Raw genomic sequence first — 16,459 nt, 5'->3', positions numbered from 1 at the left:
TTCTGTACTTAATAAAAAGAAACCCTTTGAACATTTATATACCTGTATAGGGGCACAGCGACCTAGTCTTAGGAGTTGACCATTTGGCTATTCAACCATTTAATAAGGTCATGCGTGATCTGGTTGTATTTTCATTGACAGAAAATGAGATCACAGTTATGGGATACAGACAGGAGTGTGGCAGTGATCTAAATAAATCAGCCATGTATAAATTTAGAGACACAGTCTCCCCTACCGCTGCATTCTAGCACCCTCAAAAATACTTCTTAGCCCTTCCTCAAAAGGAGGATCTTTTATTCTTAAACAATGTCCCATAGTTTTAAGTTTGTCTCACAGAAGTAAAAAGCCTCTATGTATCTACGCTATTGTGACACAAGATCTTCAATGTTTGAACAAGATTACCTTTCATCCTTCTAAATTCCACTAGGTACAGGCCTTACCTATTCAGTCTTAGCTCATAAGGTACACCCATCATCTCAAGAATAGCCAAATTAACCTTCTCTGAACTGTTTCTAATGTTTTTTTTCACAATTAGGAGACCAACACTGTGCAGATTACCCTAGATGTGGTCTTAATGTCTTGTACAGCTGCAGTGAAACTTCCCCATTTTTATGTTGTATTTCCCTTGAACATTACATTCATCTTCCTAATAAATTTTCTACTTGCATACTAACCTTGTGTGATTCAAGACACCCAGATCTCTCTGCACCACAGAATTCTGCAATCTCTTACCACTTAATAAAGATCAACATCAACTGCCCTGTACTTAACCACACTGTTACCTCATCAAAAATGAAAATAAAATTAAGTTAGACAAACAAAATATTTCCACAACAAATCCTTGCTAACTTTTCTTCAAAACTACCCTGTCTAATGTGTCTATTATTTCTTTCTTGAATTGTTTCTAGAGGTTTGTCCACCATGAATATTAAATTGACTGGCTGTAATCACCAGGTTTTACTTGCCATTTTTTGAAAAAAGTTTGTTTTCCAATTCTCCACACCTAGTGCATCACCAGGATTTTTAAGTATCAAAAAAACTTTAGCTATAACCTCTGCAACTTCTACCCCTATTTCCTTCTGTAACCTAGATTGAACGACTTCAGGTATTGTTTATCTTTATAATCCCTCTATGTCAAAGTTTATTTACATAATTTGTAAGTCAGAATATTCATTTTGTTGTTTGTCCTTTGAAGTGACAATGTTCATTACCTGGGGTGTTTTAAGGGGTTAGGGTGGATATGTATGAGATCGCCAAGACCACACTATACTTAAAGGTTCTTCAAATTGGATAGGATAGTGTAGATTCAAATGGAGGAGTTACGGATTCAGGATTTTCTTTCATTTCCTCTCTACCTTTGTTTTAAACTTGCTTTCAAAGGGGGACACACCATTTTTGGTCTTTGTTCTGGGTGCGCATCTTCCAGGACTCAAGTGAAACCTGCAATGTGTCCTTGTGGTATTTCCTTTGAGTACCACAACAGCACACACAAGCTCTCCACAGCACATTCACTTTGGAAGCAAATATCAGTCTTTCTGGGTACATGAACCGAACCAAACCAACTCATTTGTGACTGGCACATCAGCTTACATGAGAACCTCACTATCTGCTATTTTCTCCTGCCATCCAATCATTGCAAGTTTCTAAAGGCAGCTGAAATGAGGTGGTTGATCTTAGCAAGACGGATCCAAGTCTCTCATGTGTAGAGCAATGTGATTCGGACCATTGCTCTATAAATGTTCAGTCTGGTAGGCAGATTTACTCTTCTTCATTCTTAGATGTTTAAAGTCTGATGAATACCAACACAACAGTAGCTAGTGCAAAATCGTTGGCAGACAGGAAATTGGGAAGGACATACTTGGAGACCTTGGTCCTTGCCCAGAATCATCTCAGATTGAGCAGCTTCCCGTCTATGTACTATCTAACATCAATGCTACAACCACAACAATTTGGACAGCAAGGCAGAAAGAGATGGAGAATTGGTGCTGGCATGTACCCATATTTAACTTCATTCATGACTGGAACTGAGTCAGAACATTATCATCCAGAACATGCATTAGCATACTGTTTTGCAACTGGACTGAATTTCGCAAAGCAACCAAATTTCTCCTGTGCCAGAGTTTTGACAAAGTCCTCTTCCTAAATATGTCCCCACCTACAGATCCTTACTCTAGTCAGCAATCACCTCCACTATTCCTCCAAGAACCTTTTTACTTTTATTGAACTATAGATGACTTTTGGATTATTTTTAGCTTTAGCTGCCCATCTATTCTTAGGCTGTCTCTTTATGTATCAGAATTCCTTTTATACGCTCCATGATTCTCTCATGTTAATAAGTTGAAGTTTGTCACACACCCCTTTTGTCCAATTTTTCAACTCCTTTGTATCCAGGGACCTCTGGTTTTGTTGTCATTTCTTTTACCCTTGCTTGGAATATATCTAGACTGTACCCAAACCAACTGCTCTCTAAACTCTACCCATTTCTCTAATACATTGCTGCCTACCAATTTTTGACTCCAACATGCAGACCAGATCCTTTCACAGCTTGCTAAAATTGACACTCATTAGGTTAGGTATTTTAATACTATTTTTACTCGACCTGAAGGGAAATGCTATGATGTCGTTTGAGCAGATGGGATTTCAATTTGGGCTTTCTGGCCCAGAATTAGGGACACTACCACTGCATCATAAGACTATCAACGGTTAGGTGTTTTATTGCAGATAGGTCCGTTTCCTTGATAATTGTTCTCAATTTTGCAAAGGTGCTTCCCCATTTTGACATTTGCCACTTAACCCAAGTTCATTTCACAGGATTAAATGCAGCAGTGTCTTTTTCCTCCTTCGGAAGGAACCAAACTGATCAATAATATTCACTTGAACGTACTTGAGAAATTCCACCCTTTTTCTCTTAACAGAATAACTGCATCCAGTATTGAACAAAGCAGTTGAAGCATTATCACCATGCAGTTCTCGCAAAACACTAACTCATTTTTAAAATCTGCTCCTATCTCCTCTCCACTAATGACCCAAGTTCATCAACTCATCTAAGATTTTCTTTATTGTTTCTTGACTCCAATCACATAGCTTCGGTCTTCAACTGCTCAAGGACATTCTTTCTCTCTCTCTCTCTCTGCAGCCAAAAAAAAAAGTCCTCTGTACATCTAATAGATTAAGAGCAGGTCACACTTCCTGTTTGGCCTTCAAGGAACACACATTTTGGCAGCTTAATATTTCTATTTGCATCATACTAATATTCTAAAATTATTAGAATGGATATTTAGCAGAAAAATTCTTCTTACTCATTCAAAATACAGATATAAATTATTTTATTAGTTTACTGGAGCACAAGGAAGTAGAAAGGAAAAAAGGGAAGCAGCAAGCAGCCAAAAACACATTAATTAGAAGTTTCTTTCAAAATTGGGAACATTATCAATTGCATTTGGGTGCACCAATAAACTATCCAGCTTGCACACAACATCCCAAATTTATTTGGATATTGCACCCAGGGTACCTCGTGGGAAGAATCTCTATTCATTGCAGTTTAGATAGTAGCAAGTTGGCAGCAAAATGAACAAAGCAGTAGCTTGTCATAACAAAAGCAAAGTTGGAGAAGCTCAGCAGGTCTGACAGCATCTGTGAAGAAAAAAAGTTAATGTTTTGGATCTGGTGACCCTTACTCAGAACTTTGTTTTTGTTCCTGATTAACAGCATCTGCAGTTCTTTTGGTTTTTATTTAGGAGCCATAGAGCATGTTACGATTAGCCAAAAGCCAAAAAAAATCTGTATTTTTGTGACAAGGTTTTTTTAAAAAAAATCCACAGGATATGAGCATCACTGGCTAAGCCAGCATTTATTGCCCATCCTTAACTGAGTCAACCAGTGTTGTGGGTCTGGAGTCACATATAGGCCAGACCAGGCAAGGATGGCCGTTTCCTTCCCTCTAGGACATCAGTGACTCAGATGGGTTTCTCTGACAATTAGCAACTGTTTTATGGTCATCCTTTAGATTTTTCTTTTATTAGAACTCAACGTAATGGTGCAGACCCTCCAGTCACTGAATAGTTGGTGATCAGACATATCCCACCTGATGCACACTCGGACAACAAAGCAGTCCTGATGCACTCCCTACGTGGTCATTGCCAGAGAGGTTGTAACTTTTGATCAAGTTACTTGTGCGCATCCGAGACCCTCAGAGAAAGTCTCCCAATTCCAAGTCAAAGCTGAGACTTCAGAGGGTTGCAATTTATTTAAATCAAACCTCCAAATCCTGGCTCATCATGAAACTGACCTGTTACACTTTGCTGGGGTAGAATGCTGGAAATTAAGGCCCACCATTCCTACAGACATCACAAAGGTTGAAGATTTTATCAAAGTACACAAAATTCACCAATTTGCCTGTCTTTTGGTCCCAGGTTAATAGAAAGCATTGATCAGGTTTTGATTCTTAACGAGAAGTACAATTCATTACAAATAAATAGATTTTGGCTACTAGTAAAGGAGCATGAACTGTCAACAAAAACAAACTGTACTAGTTGATACTCTAAAACCCCTTTAAAAACTGCCTCTACACACAAATATGGAGAATAGGGAAAAAAGAAGTTATGGGGAGGGAAAGCCTTGGGAGGCAGTTTGAAGGTCCCTGTTGACAGATTTCACAGATGATCCTTTTGGCTCATCAGCACTTGCTGTTCCTCATTCTTCCTTCTCCAGATACTTTCACTTGTTTGCAAGAGACACCAAATAACTTGTTCATACTTATAAAGTCTTTGACCTACTAATTAAAAGCCAAAGCTTACAGCAACTGATGAGGGGAAATAAACTGGCTGCCTTTAGGCTTTAAGTGTATTTTTACCGTAAAGATACAAAAGCCAGCACCCTCTCTTCCAGAGGTCTGATGGTTTCTGACTAAATGTTCACACCCACAAACTGTTCAGCTACCTGGGAGCCAATCACAATTGTTGGCAGAGATAATGGGAACTGCAGATGCTGGAGAATCCAAGATAACAAAAAGTGTAGAGCTGGATGAACAGAGCAGGCCAAGCAGCATCTTGACGGCAGCTTTTGCACCCTTAAGATGCTGCTTGGCCTGCTCTGTTCGACAAAGTGTAGAGCTGGATATCACAGTTGTTGGCAGGCAGTTCTTTGTCATCAACAACTGGTCATTTTCCCACAGATCAGAGACTGGTTGCCAGCTGAATCTAATTTGTAATTGCTGCCCGACTCCAGCTCATCTGCAGTTGAAACCTCCCCTAGTGCTTGAACAAACAGTAGCATAAACAGTACATACAATAGGCATTGGTAACCAATCTTTTCAACAGTCTATTTTTCCCCCCCAGTTATTTTCCCCATTTTGTTTCACAATCAAAAAACTAAGAAGAGATGGTCTTTCCAAACCCCAGACCCAATCCCTACCTACTTTCAACTAGATCTGATTCCAACACCCCAACTTCCTCACCCATCTGGCACCTTCTACCCTCTCCCACTTGCCTTTAAACCTTCTCTAAGCATCTATTAAAGTGCCTTCAGGACCTACAAATCTTTAAAACAGCTGGTGTCAAAAAAGAAGCGTGGTTTCAACACCAGTCCATTCTGCTGCTAGCCGCATCAGTTCCTTTCCTGGACTAGATTACTTAAGGTGAAAGGCTCCTAGCCCAAGCATCTGACCTTGATTAGAAGATCTGAACTATTATAGTACAAAGTGGCAAGACATTGCAAGATGAGGGACTAAAAAAAATTGTTGCACTTTTTATTAATCCATGAAGAAAATGTAAATGCCAAGTTACTTCAGATGTGTAGAATTGTAAAAGTACAAATGAATGAGCAATTGCTAACATCTCTCAAATTTGACTAAGTCTTGAAGTTTGAAGTCATTGAAGGTTAGAGATTCATGCTTGCACTGAGATTTCAGCTTAATATTATATTCACGCATAATTTTAAGACAAATATTTTATCCGTTATGAGAAATTGCAAAGGTGAAGGAGGAGTAAAGAAAGAAAACGAGATAAGTATTTTGAAGATACAATGTAACAATATAGTATTCTAGCTGCATGCAGTAGCCACTCCTTAATTTCAATTCCTTTCAAATTCATGTCCTCAATGAATTCAGATATATTTAGGGATATAGATTTGCCTGTCAAATACCATACCAGCTATCCAAACAGCAATAACTTAAGTATTTTCCATTGACCAAGGATTCTACTACATTTAATATTTTGTTCACTCAAATTTGTACGCAAGTGCTCCATGAAGACTTGACTAGGTAGACATGAGCAATTTTGCATTAACAAACAAAAAAATTAATTCTTGTAATTTTTTAAATAAATGGCACAGCAGCTGCACTTGCAATCAAGGAACTTTTTTTTTCCCTCATAATTATAGTATGAAGCAAATCCACAAAACAAAAGGAATCACAGACCAGCAAATAAAAGGACAAGCACATAACATATTGATGAAATAAGCTGTTAAACTTCACTGGAAACTAAGTGGAACATACTTATTGATTCACATTTTGAATCCAACTTTATATTGTGCTAGTACTGTAAACTCCCAAAACAAGATCCCCCATTTTAAAACCTAAAAGCAATTTAAACACACTAAATGTGAATAAATGTCTTTACTCATAATGGTTTTGGATTGCATTCGGTTGGGTAGGCATTCATTGCCCATCCTAGTTGCACTCAAAAGGTGAGCTGCCTTCTTGAACCAATGCAGTTCATTTAGTCTAGGTACCTTTATTTTCAGTGTCACCTGTAAACTAGCTTTCTTATCCCTATTAGCAGAACAAAAGTACAGCCAAAATCTAAACAGTAATGAGACTCATGACCAACATCACACACGTTACTTATTAACTGTTAGTTCAAAGCAAGCTGGGATGGTCCAGCTCAAGTAGCACAAGAAGAAATGGACACTGAGCATTCCCACGATCTTGGTTCACATGGACAGCTGCTTCCATATCAACAGGAGGGCCCACTCCAAGAACAAACACCTAGGTTGCCCTTTACACTCAAAAAAAGATCTTTGTTGCAGATATCAACTGTGAGAGCAAGCAGGAAAGCTGGTACCATGTGCTGCTAGAGGTGCATACAGAAGCATGGTGCCCAAGGAGCAAGGGTGCAATCAGGCAATGTTTCTGTTTTAGCTAGCTCCATCAGTAGCTGTATTGGGAGTGGTCAACTGAGTCTATCAGCACCAGCTGGAGTTGTGACTGGAGGAGCAGCAAACATGAGAGAGATGGAGCTTCTTCTCAAAACATAGATTCTGTCTTTCCCACATTTGCAATTTGAATACTTGCAATGTTCAGTTCCTCTCTCCCACCTGTGCTGCTGCTCCAATCAAAGCTTAGTGAAACAAAGGGTAGGGAAGGAATCCTTGCTTGAAAGGGGTGGAACAAAGTGTTGAAGACAAACATCTATGAATGGAGGAACATTTCTATCTCTTCCATTCTTGCTGCTCCTCCATTAATGAGCTCTGTAGTCCAGTGCCACCTATGTTTGATCGAAGAGCTCCTGTTTCTAAAGCCCTACAAGCAACCCTGAAGGACAGAACATACATTTATAACGGTGACCTTGTGAAATACCAATGTTGAATATCTGCAAATCAGCAAATATTTTCTCATCAGTCTCCATTATCAGATCAGGAGTGACACTCTGACATGTGATGTATCAGAAATAACAAAGGTGAGGAACTTGACAAAAGCTGAATGCTGCCAAACCTGGAAAATAAGTCTGTTCGGTTTTCAGAAGCTATTAATGGGTTGATAGTTGTTACATATATGATATTTTAGTCAGCTGGGAGTGCAATAATTTTTGCATAGCAGGCTGAGCCATTCCAGTGGCATTTGTTCAAATGGGCTATATTGAAATCATTCTAAAACTTGGTTAGCAGAGTTCTTTTTGTGTGCTGTTTGAGTAGCATAGGTGCAAACTTTGCAAAGCTGACCCTGAGTATAAACTGATTTTATATTAAAAAAAAGAATTTTAGTAATACGTAGCTGTACACATGTTTCCCCTTCTAAACTACATATTGCTGTTTAAAGTAAAGTAATCACTTTGTAGAGTGAGGACTCATGCCTTAGGTGTCCCAACAATCTTATTTATAAGATCTTATGTAAAACTAACATATCCAATTGCTATTATAAAGTAACACCATCCTGTTTAAGGCAGTCTCTTCTTGTTAAGACTCAATTAATAGCAGTCAGAAGTCAGCACCCCAAAACATATATGTTAACAGTGCATGCTGCTACTGTTTAATACATTAGAATGGTGAGAACTCTAATAGATACAGGACTAGTACTGTATGTTTACAGCTTTAAAAGCTATAATTTAAAGAACTACTCACAGTCGGTAGATGCAGTGGCTGAACTGAGAGACTATCAATGGAGAAGCAGCGCTTAATTGTAAACCCTTTTATTTATACCTGGTATAAATTAAGTGTTTGCTAGAAGCTTAACAGATCTGCTAGAAATTTGTAAGTGAAAAATGTGTAGGACCCGTCCCAATTCAGAAACTCATCCTGGAAGGAAATAAGCATTGGAGGTCCAGGAGTGACAGTAGAAGTTCCTGTTGGGTATAGGGATAATGCTAAATTAACTGTGCAGGTTGGATACAGGGGGATAGGAGTACTTAAAGATCATAATCAAAGTTGTTGCCATAGCAAGTGAACACAAAGCACAGCTACAGCAGGGAAATCAAAGGCCATAGTCATTTAAACTAAGGTCACAGCATCAGTTACATTGCAAAACCAGAAGTAAGACATCAACAGGAGAATTTGAAAGACCAAAGTCTCTAACTGAAGAAGATAGCAAGATTTATGGAGGCTGAAGTAAGAACAAAGAATATGTAACTTAAACTGCAGTTCAGGCAAGAAGAAACTAAGGCTGCAGGAAATTCCAAAAAGAGTTATTACTTAGGTCACAAATGGAAGGAAATCATTAATTTTGCATGTGAAAGGAAGTGGAAACCTCCATTTTGGTTGCAAGAAAGAATGGCAGGAAAATCCCCAAGAAACAGCACAGAGATACAACATTGCTTTCTTACAGAATTTAAAGTTTTAAGAGAAGGAAAATAAAACAGCATTGCTATACAGAAACAACAGTATGGAGCTGGAGAATCACTACAAGCCAAGCAACATTAAGGGGCAGGCAAGTTGATGTTTTGAGTTGGGACATTTTCTCAGACCTTATTGCTATACAGCAGATTTAATGAAAACCAAAGAAGTGCGGATGCTGTAAATCGGGAACAAAAACAAAGTTGCTAGAAAATCCCAGCAGGTCTGGCAGCATCTGTGAAGAAAAAAAAAAATCAGAGCTAATGTTTGGATCCATTGACCCTTCCAGTTCTCAGGAAGGGTCACCAGACCTGAAATATTAGCTCTCAATTTTTCTTCACAGATGCTGCCAGACCTGAGATTTTCCAGCAACTTTGTTTTTGCAGCGGATTTAACGGCCTACCAAGCCAAGAAAATAAAGCATCGAGATGCTGCAGAATTGAAAAGCTTCAAAAGAAGAAACATTAAAAAATTGCAGAAATAATACTGTCTAGCAGATTTAATTTCAGAGAAATGATTCATTGCTTTGGAGTAAACTATTCTTAAAGATCCTGCTTCCAAACTACACAATATTTTACAGGCAAACAAGCAAATACATTATTTTATCAACAGGACCGACAGCTGATGTTATGGCTTCTCTAAACATAATAAGCATAAATACTTTTGATGAAGTTCTGTAAGTTTCCTCAATTACTGTCACCTGAGAACATAAATTTCTTAAAAACAAGATTTTACAGAAGAGTTCAGCATCCAGGGAGTCCACAGATAATCACTGATCAATAAATTAATGGAAAACATGACTATAAAATTCTGATTTCACAGTTCCAGTAAAACAACACGATTACTTTTGGAATTACCAATGAGTTTTTGTCAAATTCATTATAAATCAACAGAAGATCTGATTTTGGAGAATACTATTCGGATTGTGCTGTACGTAGCTAGTCACAGAGAAATAAGGACAACCTTATCATAGGACAGTGACAGAATCTATTGAATTTATAAAACGTGAGACAAGCCGTCTGCTGCTTGGCCTACTCACTTTCGGTGTCAATGCAGTGTTCAACAAAGTCTCAGGCAAGAGCAACACACAGCTATTTTTAATAAAAAAGCTGGCCTTGTAAAACTATAGCTCATTTCCAAAACATGTCTACAAAGTAAGACCGCAGTTACAGAACTGAAAAATTTCAAACAGCTATTCACACAAGGTACTAATGCAATGAAGTTAGTGTTATTAGAAAAGATGCACAATGCGTTCCTAGGGGAAATTGATAAGTCAACCAACTTAAGTTTTACATAACCTGTTGATGTTGGTGACATCTCAGTTTTACATGTGACAGAGGGATAATGTGACTATAAGATCATTTATCATGGGTGAACAGACTGACGTTGCAGCCTATAGATATAAAACAAATTTGAAAGTATGCAACAAGCAACACTACAACAAAAAAAAAATTATGTAATGGTGGAACCCAAGAGTTCTGCCCTTTTGTTTTGCTGTCTGTACCTTCTCACAAACTTTGGTCTGTCATCGGAATTTTCTTCAGTAAAGATTGGAATAGAAAACCTTCATGTCAACCATGTATAATTGCAGATTTCTATTCTGTTGACAGTATTAAAAAATTGTCATGCCAGTGTAAAATAGTCTCAATGAATTGTCATTTTGGATTCCAAGATGAATTTAGGAAGCTGAATGACATTCTCTACTTCCCATCCCTTGATCTCTTTATTCTTTCTCCCCTCTCTCTCAGATAGGCATGTCTTTGCACAGACTCACTAATAACTTGGTCTCGCTTGATGTATCATTGTTCATTGTAGCTAGCTGAACTCCTCCAAGATGAAGTCAAGACAAGTGCATGGTCAATGGCAAGGTCTTTTGATACCTGAGCCCACTCAAATCTTCTAAAATTGTTCAAGCATCAACATAGCTTGTTGAACAAATTGTAGAATCACATCAGAATTTGATGATGATTAAACCACTAAGTCAGGAGGAATATTTCAGTTCTTCAGGTTCCACAGATTCATCAATACAGATAAGATTTAAGACACTTCTCAACGAAGATGATTGAGGATGTGAACTTCTTGTTTTCACCTGTAATACAATCTCCAGAGGGAGAATGAACGTGTTCAATTAAACCTACACATCAAGTAAAAAGTTTACATTCTTCAAATAAAACAGAACTGTAGATGCTGGTAGGCCAGTAATTTTGCCAGCAATTTCAGTTTTTGTTTGCTACACAGACTAAAGATGGGATGAAAATGATTCCATAATTGCTAAAACTGAGGTGGAACGACAGACAGCTACAGATTAAAGATACAATGAAGTAGAAACTAACTGACTGGAATTGAGGATACGGTCAAGAAGAAACTACTTGGTCCAAAAATGCTGTCATGAAGAAATCCAAGTATTACAAAAATGAAAGTGCACGTTTCAACATCCGTCTTCAGGAGATTAACAGTCCCCCAGATATTGAAGGGCCACGGCCTGAAAGAAATAGTTCTCCTGTGAAAGAAATTCAGGAGACAAGAGTTCTCCAGTTAAGCTTCCAGACTGACTATCCCATTTAGTAGGAAAAACGGTGTCAGGGAAGGCTTCCAAGAGATTAAACAATTTTCCTGTGTAGAGGTACTTTACAGATCACACAGGCTCAAGACAAAACCAAGATTAAACAGTCCTAAAGCAAAAGACCTACTAATCTTCAAAGTCCAAAAAGAGCATGTTCTGAAGAATTATGAAATTGAAGGTTGGCCATTGTCACTATGATGTACATAAACATATAAATGTTAACAATTGGGGGAAAAGGGGCTTGGTAGGAGATTATATTTCTGAAACTGTTAATGCTGAAGACTCTGCTAAACTCTGCCCACCCGGATGTTACACCTTCACTCTTATAGAGCAAAGATCTATTTTCTTGGTTTCCTGGTTGTCTTAGTAACAATGTCAATCTTACTAATGTAATTTGTACTCAATTAATGTTGTGCCATAAACAACATTTTTAAGATAAGAGCCTATTTTCAGCAAGTCTCAATTGGTGGCAGCAACCTTACCAATCACAAGGTGGCAATGGTTGGCATTCCAAAAGATACAATATATTTTCAAACAAAAATACTAAAAAAAAAAATTTTCTACAGTTTGTCTCCTTATTTGAACAAAATATCTAGTTGTCTTAGAAGCAATTCAGAGAAGATTCATGTGACTCATTCCTGGGATAAAAGACTTATGAAGGTAGATTGAATATGTTATGCCTATATCTACTGGGGTTTAGAAAAATAAGGTGATCATCATGGAAGCAGGCCATTCGGCCCATCAAGTCCACCCAGACCCACCCCACCCCCATTCCTATTTCTGCATTCCCCCCTGACACTATGGGCAATTTAGCAGGGCCAATCCACTTAATTTGCTCATCTCTGGACTGTGGGAGGAAACCAGAGCATCCAGAGTGTATGTGCAAACTCCTCACAGCCAGTCACCCGAGCCTGGAATTGAACCTGGGTCTGTGGTGCTATGAGGCACCGGTGCTAACCACTAAGCCACCATGCTGCATCTTATTGAAATATAAGAGTACTCACTAGGGTGGATATTGAGAACATCTTTTATCTTGTAGTGGGAAAACTAAAACTAAACACAGTTTAAGAATAAATAGATCTTGTCTAAAATCATTAGATATAGGAGTAGAAACAGGCCATTCACACCATCTGTCTGTTCTGCCATTTAATGAGGTCATTGTTGATCAAATCATTGACAATTCCACTTTCCTGCCTTTCTCCCATTTGCCCTTATTCCCTTACCTATTAAAAATCTGTCTGTCTGCGCATTGTGTATTCCTAATGACCAAGCCTCAACAGCTCTCTGTGGTAAAGACATTCACAGAGTCACTACATGAATAAATTCCTCATCTCATCCTAAATTACGTTACCCCAATTATTCCCTCGAGTCCAAAACTCAACTTGGGAAAACAACCTGTCCTCATCTAACCTGCCCAGCCCCCAAAAGAATCTTGAATGTTTCATTAAGGTTGCCTCTCATTCTTCTGATCGCCAGTGAATACAGGCCCAACCTACTCACCCATCCCAATCTGAAAATCCTTCCATGCCCAGGATCACATTTTATACAGTTTTAGCAAGACTCCTAGTTTTATACTCCGTTCCCTTTATTTTAGGAGGTCAACATTCCATTTGCCTTCCCTGCTAAACTTGAATGCTTGCTTTTTGTGACTCATGCAGAAGGATCAGAAAATCCTTCTGTGCCAAAGCTTGCTGCAGTCTTTTTGTATTTAAATAACACTCAGGTCCTCTATTCATTCAGTCAAAGTTCACAACCTGTCATTTGCTTAAACTGTTTATATCCCTTTAGAACATAGAACAGTAAAGCACAGTATAGGTCCTTCAGCCCACAATGATGTGCTGACCTATTATCCTACTGTAAGATCAAACTATCCTGCATGCCCTACGTTTTACTCTCATCCATGTGCCTATCCGAGAGTCGCTTCAATGTCCCGAATGTATCTGGCTCCATGACCACCTCTGGCAGCACATTCCATGCACTCACCACTCTCTGTATAAAGATCTCTTTGCAGACTGTCATCCTCATCATTCTCCTTCCTACCTATTTATGAGATCCACATAGTTCATGATAATAGATTTACCTCCCTCATCCAAATCAATTATGTAATTTGTAAATAATTTTCCTAGCACTGATCCCTGTGGTACTCTAGTTTTATTTTGTCAGACTAAAAGTGACCCCTTCATTTCCAATTCTCTGTATTCTAATATAGCCAGTTGACATACAGCCATCCATAGTCATACCGACTCTGCTTGATCACTATTTCTAAATGCACTGCTACTGCATCCTTTATAATAGATTCTAAATTATCCAAATGGCAGATGTGAAGCTAACTGGCATTTTTTTTTAATCGTTCCCTTTTTGAATTTGACAGTTCTTCAAATCCCTGGGACTTTTCTAGAATGTAAGGATTCTTTGGAGATTACTACCTGTGTCACTTTCTCTGTGCCTACTTCCTTTAATACCCCAGGATGCAACCCATTAGATCCAGGAGACTAATGACCTTTGACCCCATTATAATAAAACGTGAGGCTGGATGAACACAGCAGGCCAAGCAGCATCTCAGGAGCACAAAAGCTGACGTTTCGGGCCTAGACCCTTCATCAGAGAGGGGGATGGGGAGAGGGAACTGGAATAAATAGGGAGAGAGGGGGAGGCGGACCAAAGATGGAGAGAAAACAAGCTAAGTAGAGAGGAGAGTATAGGTGAGGAGGTAGGGAGGGGATAGGTTAGTCCAGGGAAGATGGACAGGTCAAGGAGGTGGGATGTGGTGGTAGGTGGGAAATGGAGGTGTGGCTTGGGGTGGGATGAAGGGATGGGGTGAGAGGAAGAACCGGTTAGGGAGGCAGAGACAGGTTGGACTGGTTTTGGGATGCAGTGGGTGGGTGGGGGGGGGGGGGGGGGGGGGGAGAAGAGCTGGGCTGGTTGTGTGGTGCAGTGGGGGGAGGGGACGAACTGGGCTGGTTTAGGGATGCAGTTGGGGAAGGGGAGATCTTGAAACTGGTGAAGTCCACATTGATACCATTAGGCTGCAGGGTTCCCAGGCGGAATATGAGTTGCTGTTCCTGCAACCTTTGGGTGGCATCGTTGTGGCACTGCAGGAGGCCCATGATGGACATGTCATCTTAAGAATGGGAGGGGGAGTGGAAATGGTTTGCGACTGGGAGGTGCAGTTGTTTGTTGCGAACTGAGCGGAGGTGTTCTGCAAAGCGGTCTCCAAGCCTCCGCTTGGTTTCCCCAATGTAGAGGGAGCCACACCGGGTACAGTGGATGCAGTATACCACATTAAGCAGAGGTTCACCTGCACATCTGCCAATGTGGTATACTGCATCCACTGTACCCGGTGTGGCTCCCTCTACATTGGGGAAACCAAGCGGAGGCTTGGAGACCGCTTTGCAGAACACCGCCGCTCAGTTCGCAACAAGCAACTGCACCTCCCAGTCGCAAACCATTTCCACTCCCCCTCCCATTCTTTAGATGACATGTCCATCATGGGCCTCCTGCAGTGCCACAACGATGCCACCCAAAGGTTGCAGGAACAGCAACTCATATTCCGCCTGGGAACCCTGCAGCCTAATGGTATCAATGTGGACTTCACCAGTTTCAAGATCTCCCCTTCCCCAACTGCATCCCTAAACCAGCCCAGTTCGTCCCCTCCCCCCACTGCACCACACAACCAGCCCAGCTCTTCCCCCCCCCCCACCCACTGCATCCCAAAACCAGTCCAACCTGTCTCTGCCTCTCTAACCTGTTCTTCCTCTCACCCATCCCTTCCTCCCACCCCAAGCTGCACCCCCATCTACCTACTAACCTCATCCCACCTCCTTGACCTGTCCGTCTTCCCTGGACTGACCTATCCCCTCCCCACCTATACTCTCTCCACCTATCTTCTTTACTCGCCATCTTCGGTCCGCCTCCCCCCTCTCCCCATCCCCCTCCCTGATGAAGGGTCTAGGCCCAAAACGTCAGCTTTTGTGCTCCTGAGATGCTGCTTGGCCTGCTGTGTTCATCCAGCCTCACATTTTATTCTCTTGGAATTCTCCAGCATCTGCAGTTCCCATTATCTTTGACCCCATTAGTTTCCCTAGCGATAAATACTGTACTTTTCACCCACCTTTTTCCCTTGATATAGTATTTTTTGGAGTGTTGTTTGTTAAGTATCCTCCACCATAATGGCTAATGCAAAGTATTTTTTCAACTTGTCATATCCTGGTTCCATTATTGTTTCCCCAGTTTCATGATCCAAAGAGCCTACATTCACTTTGGCCCCTCTCCTGTTTCATTTAAAGAAACACTTATTGTTCATAATTACTTGAGAGAAGATTCTCTCTTTTTCAAGGGTATTAATACGTAGAATTCTTTTCCTGAAAAGCAGTGGAAACTGGGATATTGAATTTATTCAGGGCACAGTTAAAAAGATTCCCCTGCCTTTCGAAAATCAAGGGTTATGGGTTACGGGTTGCAGACAGGAAATGAAAGTCACCATGGTTCCAGAGAACAATAGGCTGTTCTCCCATCAGAGGTGAATGGCAAGTTTAACTGGAGAGTCAACACACCTCAGGCAACGGACAAGGTTGAGAAAGCAGAGCCTTCGTGGTGACTTCAGCAGTATGGAAATTGAAACTGTGCAGTTGGCATCCCTCTACATTGCAAACCAACCATCCAGCCAACTGAGCTATGACAGGAACATGGCATTGAGATGACAAGGTCTTTTTGAAATCACATAACACCAGTTTATAGGTCAACAGGTTTACTTGAAATCACAAGTTTTTGGAGTGTAGTTCCTTCGTCAGGTGAAGTGCTATGAAGGGGCTAAGCTCTGAAAGCTTTGATTTCAAGTAAACCTGTTGGACT

At 40.1% G+C, this 16,459-nt stretch overlaps 2 protein-coding genes across 2 annotated transcripts in view; one reads left to right on the top strand and one right to left on the bottom strand.

Moving 5' to 3' along the window:
- Positions 1-16,459, top strand: part of gmps (guanine monophosphate synthase) — a 103,823-nt gene that overhangs the window by 41,716 nt on the left and 45,648 nt on the right. The window lies entirely within an intron of this gene.
- The window catches only part of slc33a1 (solute carrier family 33 member 1), a 52,252-nt gene that overhangs the window by 29,272 nt on the left and 6,521 nt on the right, over positions 1-16,459 (bottom strand). The window lies entirely within an intron of this gene.

This window comes from Stegostoma tigrinum, chromosome 14 (assembly GCF_030684315.1).
Source record: "Stegostoma tigrinum isolate sSteTig4 chromosome 14, sSteTig4.hap1, whole genome shotgun sequence".
NCBI lineage: Eukaryota > Metazoa > Chordata > Chondrichthyes > Orectolobiformes > Stegostomatidae > Stegostoma > Stegostoma tigrinum.
This window is presented reverse-complemented; position numbering and strand designations above follow the sequence as displayed.